Below are 9,405 nucleotides of genomic sequence, written 5' to 3'. Positions count from 1 at the left end.
ATGCACTGAATTATTATTATTTGTTTATTTAGCAGACACCTTTATCCAAGGCGACTTAGAGACTAGGGTGTATGAACTGTGCATCAGCTGCAAAGTCACTTACAATTACATTTCACCCGAAAGACGGAGCACAAAGAGGTTAAGTGACATGCTCAGGGTCACACAATGAGTCAGTGGCTGAGGTGGGATTTGAACCGGGGACCTCCTAGTTACAAGCCCCTTTCTTTAACCACTGGACCACACAGCCTCCTGTTTAATTGAATCAATTAAACCTCAAAGCTGAGCTGCTTCTTTTTACCTGTTAAACCTGCTGCAGAATGGCCCTCTAGATGGTAGTCTCTACCATCTCGTATCTTGTTTGGAGTTTCTAGAGTATGGAGGCATTCTTTCGAGAGGGATGGTAGTTCCTTGTGCCAAGTTACAGCGAAGCACGAGAACTGCCAGTGACTCTCTATACAGCACGGATAGTTTACGTGTTTTCAGGGTATTGGCGCAGCAAAAGTAAGTCAGCCAAAAGCACCATTACACTTTTTCTCCCAGCGTATTTTTTTGCAGACCCCAGGCACTTTTATCCACATATGTGTATATTACAGGACATCCGAGTTTAATGACAATTAACGTATTCTGTCAACATGGAAATATACTGGGACGCACTTATTTTGACATCTGTATAATTTATTTAAACTATTTATTGATATTTTAAAATGGGCTAGTTGCACGCATCGCAGGCAACAAAATAAATAAAACATTTTGAAGACCCCAGGCACTTTTATCCACGCATATGTACATTACAGGACATCCGATTTTAATGACAATTAACTTGTTTTGTCAACATGGAAATATGCTAGGGAACACACTTATGGTCTATCTGAAACAAAAACGCATTGGAAATGTGCCAAGGTTGCCATAATTGTTTCTATTAACTTGGCTTGTTTTTCAGGCACAATAAAAGCAGATCAAATGCATGAAAAACACAAGCCAAGTTAGTAGAAACAATTGGGGCAACCTTGGCCCCCATCAGTTTTACAGTTGTGCCTATTTGCTTTGTGCTGGGCAAGGTTGCCCCAATGGTTTCTTGAAACTTGGCTTGCGTTTTTGATCTCTCTACTTTAAGGGCTGGTCACTTTTGATAACTTGGCGTTTTTTCACATTTCCAATGTGTTTTTGTTTCAGATTACATATACCTACTGTAGGTAGCTTATAAAAGTGTCCCACAGTAAAAGCACAGCAAAGTGTAATAAAGCACAGAGAAAGCAGGGTAAAGCATGGGGAAGCATTGCAAAGCACAGAGAGGTGTGTTAAAGCATAGGAAAGCATTGTAAAGCACAGAGAGACACGGTAAAGCATAAGGAAGCAGTGTAAAGCACAGAGAGGTGTGGTAAAGCATAGGGAAGCATTGTAAAGCACAGAGAGGTATGGTAAAGCATAGGGAAGCATTGTAAAGCACAGAGAGGTCTGGTAAAGCATAGGGAAGCATTGTAAAGCACAGAGAGGTCTGGTAAAGCATAGGGAAGCATTGTAAAGCACAGAGAGGTCTGGTAAAGCATAGGGAAGCATTGTAAAGCACAGAGAGGTCTGGTAAAGCATAGAGAAGCATTGTAAAGCACAGAGAGGTCTGGTAAAGCATATTAAATAACATGTCATTGTATAACCATGGCAAAACAACCACCCTTCCACAAGAAAATTTGGGATGATGATAATCTGACCTAAATGATTAAAACCATATTTCAACTCGGTAAAAGATTGGTTAATTTAAAATGAACCCTTCAATGAATGTACATACAATCATATGATGTTTCTATTTTTACATGACCCAAACAGTGGTCTACATATACGATTTATTTTGCAGGCTGTACAAGGACTGTCACGGGTTTGTGAGTTTTAATGTAAATTTGCGACATGCGGGTCACTTGGGTGGTCTGTATCTGTGATGTCATCCTGTTGAGAAAGTTTAGTCAGCTCTTCCTTACACGTTTGTGTCAGTCATTAAATAGCCTCATGGGAAAGGGGAAACCTTTATTGACATTCTGCTTCCTGTCTGGACATGAAGTGTGGAGAAAAACAAAGTAAATTTAACAAGGAAGCATACAACTCTAGCAAGCATCTGTTTCTTCTTGTGTTTGTTTGTTGAGGGGTAGTTCAACTTCAATCTGAGTTTCAGCCAATGCCTGTGTCAGTGTAATGTGTGTCGGAGAGATATTGGAAGCATCTGTTTCTTGTTAACTGGATCTTGCGATATTATTAATAGTTCAACAAGAACTTCAAAACACAACTTCAATCTGAAACTCTGCACAGGTTAAAAACTAGAAGAAACGAAGAAAGTCAAACAGCAGACAAGCGTTTCTTCTAATGCCTTCATGAGTGTAATGTGTGTGGGGGAGATATTGGAAGTGGCTGTTTCTTGTGTGAATCTTGCGTTTCTGTATCTAGGTAGTTCACCACAACATAACTTCAATCATAAACTCTGCACAGGTTAAGCATTTTAAGAAACTAGTCAGTCAAGCAGTGAAATGGCTGGTGAAGTGGAGTGCAATGGGAAGCCAGGCCTCCAGAGGGGAACGGTGAAGCTGGCTTCCTGTTTGTCCCTCTGTTAGCGCATCAAATCGGAGGATGTTGTTTTGTGTTGTTTTTTTGTTTTCCACTGGTCCTGCCAGCAACCTTTATCTCAGCCTCCAGGCTGCACATTCTTTCTTGGGGCAGGGTAATGATTAACATGCCAAGATCAGCGAGATAGATACCTTGTTTCTACTGCGGGCCGAGGCTGGTGCTGGCCGGCTGTGGCCAGCCCAGGAAAACAGACACGCGTTTTTGTGTCTTTTCCTAATGTGGCCAAATTCTGAAGTTCTTGTCCTGCATCATTAGTTCACTGGGGGATTGTGGGAATGTATTGTGCTGAGTTTTAAAGAAACCCGTAGTAGTTGAAGTTCAGGGAAAAAAAAAAAACTGCCCGAGCCGTGGATGCTGCAGTATTAAAATATAGCAAATCCACAAAACCAACGAAATACATATTGTATATCTGACATTTTATTTTTAGTGTTCTGTGTAACACGGGCCATCGTTTAACCTTGAAAAAAATTAAATACAGTACCTGGAAGCAGATATGCGTTTATCATATCATCAACATCAACGTGTGTTGTAAAATTGAAGCAAAAATTGCTTTGAAAACTGTCCAAAATATTTACTTGGGGGCTAAGAAAAATGTCAAAAAAAATGCAATTTTTGATATGGCAATTGTCAAAATAAAGGGGCAGCTGGAAGGTAAGAATTTACCAGTCGGGACAATGGCATTTAAATACGACTATTAAACTGTATCTGTTGGTAATTTGGTTTCTTCTAATGCAGCGGTTTTTAAACTGGGGTACGCGAGAAAAATTCTGAAATGGCAGACAACGCATTTTACTTAGTACCACTTCCCAATCTATTGCAAATTTTTATCATGTAATCAACGTTTAATCACACCAGACTGCTGTGCTGTAGCAGAGCGTTCAGTGCACACATGGCTAATTTACACATTATATATGTACGTTATAAATAAACCCTGTTGTTTAAATGTCATATAAACAGTTGAGCAGTTAGAGCAGTCTGTCTTTGGGATATATATATATATATATATATATATATATAAACAAACTAAAAGCCTAGTCTTTAACTCATTTTATTTCCTGTGTGCGTTCATGCCTGCGAGTCGATTTTTTTTTTTTTTTTTTTCAATGACCCGATTAAAGTTTATTGTAACTTAAGTACTATTGGTTCATTTCAAAATACATAATGTATGGCCAATCAGAAACCGAAATACTGCATGCGGTCTAGTTTGACAAGCCATTACGTCTGGTGTGAGTTTTTAGCTTTTTAATCCAGTGAACAAATATGGATTGTTGGCTCAATACTACGACAATACTAGCAAAGGGCGATCAAGATGAAATACCGTCAGAGATTAAAAACGCCAAAAATGTCTTGCGACTGGAACTCTCTCCAATTTCCCTGCCATCATCGTTGATTTGTGTGGTAACAAAAAGTGACATCCATCACACGGATACTAGGTAAGCGCTTTATTATTGTTTTTTAATTAGCATCAGTACTCAACGTATTAGTCACCAATCATTAAAAAATGCCAATATGTTTTCGTAATGAGGTCAGCTGTAGAGAGCCGTGGATAGTGAACTTTTCTTTGCCGCCTTTTCTGTAATTTTATTATCAATAAAAATACATGATTGCCATTTGCTCTCACGGAATAGTCCTATGTCATTTCTGAGTGACTGAGTTTAGCACGGAGGCTTCGTTGATTTTAATTAATTAGTAATTACAATAACATGATGTTGATGTTTCCAACAACTAGAAACATGTTTGAGGGACTTTTGTTATCCAAAAGTAAATATAATATATATTTTTTCCATTATAATACTGTACATTTTATAATTTTATCCATCACACAACCAAGCCAAGGCTTGTGCATTTTGTTGTATCATGTTATTGTACAAACCTTTTTTTCTGTTTTAATTTTATTAAAAAGATGGGGGTATGCGGTGGACTACTTTTTTTGGAAAGGGGTATGTAGCTTAAAAAGATTGAAAACCCCTGTTCTAATGTGATTTGGTACAATGAATGTCCTCTACTCAGTGATACACCAGCGTCACTGTGACACATTTCCCAATACTTTCCCCAAAAGTGACAGTGAGTATTGTAGAGACACCTTGGTTGTATCTACAGCTTTAGTGTTTTATTTTTTGTTCTTCAGAAACAAAAGGTCAGTAAACTCTGCTGGCATATTTAAAACAAACAAAAATAAGAAATGGTGGTTGGTTCTGAATCAAACATATTGACTCCCTCTCTGAAGAAAATGTCCCCCTAAAATTTAGAGTGGGGGCCACATTGACCCCCAGTCTGCAAGTCCTGGAGCAAACACTGCTTGGGGGTGGGAAATTATGAGGGATTTCAGTGTATGTATTTCTAATTCACTTATAAAAGGAAGGGCCCTTGCTTTGAAAGCAGATGTACTGTAGGAGTCACAGACAATGGTTTTCAATGTGGGAAGGTGTGTTTGGAATGGAGTCTGTCCAAACGAGAGGCAGACATTACATATACAATGTTAGAAACAAACTTTTTAGTACAAACATTGCAAAATAAAAAACACACATACACAGGAAGGATGTGGCCACTTTATTAGGTACTACATACTTAAGCTGGTGGGCAGTTCGTTTGGCAGTCAAACAGGTAGACAGAGAAACAGACAGACATCTATTCAGGGATAGCAAGGGGTCTGAACAATGCGTTCAAATTTCTTGAAAAAATGACCCAGAACACAGCAGGCAATACCAGCATAAGGCACTATGTGCTGGATAAGAACTTTATAGATAGCTGTGGCCAAATGTTTTGCATCACCCTATAGAATTAACAAATTTAGTTTCATAAAGTCAAATAACTTTTTTCAATATCATTTTGTAGTTTCTGTGATAACATGATGTAAATAAAAAAATAAGTTTATATATATATATATATATATATATATATATATATATATATATACAGTGCCATGAAAAAGTATTTGCCCCGTCTGATTTTCTGCATTTTTGCATATTTTTGACACTGAATGTTATCAGATCTTCAAACAAAACCTAATATTAGATAAGAGTGAACAAATAACACAAAAATTTGATACGTATTTCATTTATTTATTAAAGAAAGTTATGCAACACCCAATGCCTCCGTGTGAAAAAGTAATCACCCCCTTAGACTCAATAACTGGTTACGCCACCTTTAGCAGCAATAAATGCAACCAAACACTTCCTGTAGTTATTGATTAGTCTCTCACACTACACCATGCAGAACTGCTTCAACTCAGTGACATTTGTGGGTTTTCGAGCATGAACTGCTCGTTTCAGGTCCTGCCACAACATCTCAATGGGGTTTAGGTCTGGACTTTGACTAGGCCATTCCAAAACTTTAAATTTCTTGTTCTTCAACCATTCGGATGTAGACTTGCTTGTGTGTTTCGGATCATTGTCTTGCTGCATGACCCAGCTGTGCTTCAGCTTCAGCTCACGGACGGATGTCCTGACATTCTCCTGTAGAATTCTCTGATACAGAGCAGAATTCATGGTTCCTTCAATGATGGCAAGGCATCCAGGTCCTGATGCAGCAAAGCATCCCCAAACCATGACACTACCACCACCATACTTGACCGTTGGTATGAGGTTCTTACTGTGGAATGCAGTGTTTGGTTTTCGACAGACAGATGTCAGCCAAAAAGTTCCACTTTTGACTCATCTGTCCATAGAACATTGTTCCAGAACTCTTGAGGATCATCCAGGTGCTTTTGGAAAACTTGAAATGAGCATTCATGTTCTTCTTAGTGAGCAATGGTTTCCGCTTTGCTACTCTGCCATGAATCCCATTTTTGCCCAGTGTCTTTCTGATGGTGGAGTCATGAACACTGACCTTAGCCGAGGCGAGAGAGGCCTGCAGATCCCTGGATGTTGTTCTAGGGTTCTTTGTGACTTCCTGGACGTTTTTACGCCATGCTCTTGAAGAGATTTTGGCAGGACGGCCACTCCTGGGAAGATTGACTACTGTCCCAAACTGTCTCCATTTGGACAATATGGCTCTGACTGTGGTTCGGTGGCGCCCCAGAGCCTTAGAAATGGCTTTGTAACCCTTTCCAGACTGATAGGCATCAATAACTTTTTTCCGGAGGTCTTCAGGAATTTCTTTTGTTCTTGGCATGATGTGCCTCTAGAACAGGGGTGGGCAATTCCGGTCCTGGAGGGCCTGTGGCCCTCCTGGCTTTTGTTCCAACTTTGCCCTAAATTACTTAATTGGACCAATTATTAGTCTAATTAAGTAATTTAGAGCACAGTTGGAACAAAAGCCAGGAGGGACACAGGCCCTCCAAGATTGGAATTGCCCACCCCTGCTCTAGAACCTGTGTGCTGACAACTTTACTCTGATGGTAAGGTTAGTCAGATTTATATTGGACAGGGCTGGCCCAAATCAGGCCTGGTTGTTAACCAAAGTACTCAAACAGCTGACCCTAATTATCCATTTAATTGGGTTCAGTTAACTAGGGGGGGCAATAACTTTTTCACACCTGAAGATTGCATGTTTGATTACCTTGCACACCAAACAAATGAAAGAAGCACCAAACTTTGGTGTCATTTTTTCTCTCAGACTCCCTCTATATACTACTACAACCCACAAAAAATCTGACCAAATACAATGTGAAAAATGTGCAAAAATGCAGAAAATCAGACAGGGGGCAAATACTTTTTCACGGCACTGTATATATACAATAGATTACAACTGTATAGTTTATATAACTTTAAATATATTTGCTGTAGTTCTAGCAGGTTTTATAGTGATTTTATGGCAATAGATGGGTAACAATATTCCCTTCATTGAGAATAATAATTTGGTGCAAGCTGTCTGCAGGTTGTTACTGTACCATGTACTTGAAGCTTGGCTTTTACATGGGAAAAAATTATGACAAACCTCAGTTCAAAGTTATCCTTTTTTTTGTATTTAAAAAAAACAGGTTGCCTAAGGTATGGAATTATTTTTCAAGCCAACAAAAAAAGCTATATTGACACAAAAACTTTGTGCCTTGACAGATGGATACCATTTCCCCAAAAGTGCTATTAAGAAGTGGAACAAATCCAATACCACAGACTAAGAAGGGGAAGGGTTGTCAGTAATAAAAACAGTTAATATTCAAAAGTGCAGTGCCTCGTACAGTTGAATTTTTTTGATGTATTTAACATCAAATATGTCAGCATGAGCCATCTAATGAAAAAGTACAAAATGAAACTAACTTGACCTAAAACACAAATCATTGGGATTGTAAATAAACTGGATCATCAAGTTTAGGATTGAGTGTTTGAAGTTCTGACACGAGTCCAATTTCAGGACAGCATAATCTTGTTTATTATTATTATTATTATTATTATTATTATTATTATTATTATTATTATTATTATTATTATTATTATTATTATTGTTTATTTCTTAGCAGACGCCCTTATCCCGGGGCGACTTACAATTGTTTCAAGATATCACATTATTTTTTTATATACAATTACCCATTTATACAGTTGGGTTTTAACTGGAGCAATCTAGGTAAAGTACCTTGCTCAGGGTACAGCAGCAGTGTCACCCACCTGGGATTGAACCCACAACCCTCCGGTCAAGAGTCCAGAGCCCTAACCACTACTCTACACTGCTGCCCCGTTTGCAGGACATTGCGAGACACTACGAAATTTAAAAAAAAAATCCCTTACTTTAATGAAACCAAGAGCACACTACATTTTCAACCCCTAGCAAAATAGCCTGACGTTTCGACAAGCTGTAAACAGTTAAAACAACAACATGTTTAGCTAATGTTACACAATTCTGCATTCAGTAGCTTTTAGCTATCAATATTTAGCTAGCAGCAAGGTAAATAACAGTGAGCTAAACAGTGGTAGTGGTGCTTAAACACTTTCATAGGTTTCCTCTCCTAGATGTCACTATTTCTCAACATTTAATTAATTAATTCGCAGACTGAAGCTATAGTTAGCTAGCTAGCTAGCTAGGTAAACCCTTATCAACAATTACAACTGAACAACAGCTTTTTGGAGATTTAAATTGTAACTACAATTAGCTAAAACATTGCAAAACGTGTTTTATTATGTGACAAAACTATATTCACACAATGCCAAAAGGAACAGACACTTGAGTTAGTTAGCTAGCTTGCTACTTACATCAATCTCCTAACTTTATATTTGTATTTCCTCTCAGACCGAGCAGCTTCCAGTAGAGCCTTCTCCTTCAGTACATAGGAGTAAAACTGCTGGGAGTCTTGCTCATAGTTCACTTTGACCTGAATCTCATTCTTTTTTTTAAAAAAATTTAGTCGTTGCCAATTAGTTTTTTATTATTTTCTCCCCAATTTGAAATGCCCAATTATTTTTAGGCTCAGCTCACCGCTACCACCCCTGCGCTGACTCGGGAGGGGCGAAGATGAACACACGCTGTCCTCCGAAGCATGTGCTGTCAGCCGCCCGCTTCTTTACACTCTGAAGACTCACCATGCAGCCGCCTCAGAGCTACAGCGTCGGAGGACTGGGCAGCTTACAGGCAAGCCCGCAGGCGCCCGGCCAGACTACAGGGGTCGCTGGTGCGCGGTGAGCCGAGGACACCCTGGCCAACCTAACCCTCCCTCCCCCCCGGACGACGCTCGGCCAATTGAGCGCCACCCCCTGGGAGCTCCCGTCCACGGTCGGCTGTGCAATAGCCTGGACTCGAACCGGCGACGTCCAGGTTATAGAGCGCATCCTGCACTCTAGCGAGTGCTTTTACTGGATGCGCCACTCGGGAGTCCCCTGAATCTCATTCTTGCTGAGGTCCACACTGCTGCGGTTCCGCTGGTCATTC

The sequence above is a fragment of the Acipenser ruthenus genome, unplaced genomic scaffold (assembly GCF_902713425.1).
Source record: "Acipenser ruthenus unplaced genomic scaffold, fAciRut3.2 maternal haplotype, whole genome shotgun sequence".
NCBI lineage: Eukaryota > Metazoa > Chordata > Actinopteri > Acipenseriformes > Acipenseridae > Acipenser > Acipenser ruthenus.
Note: the sequence above shows the minus strand (reverse complement) of the source record.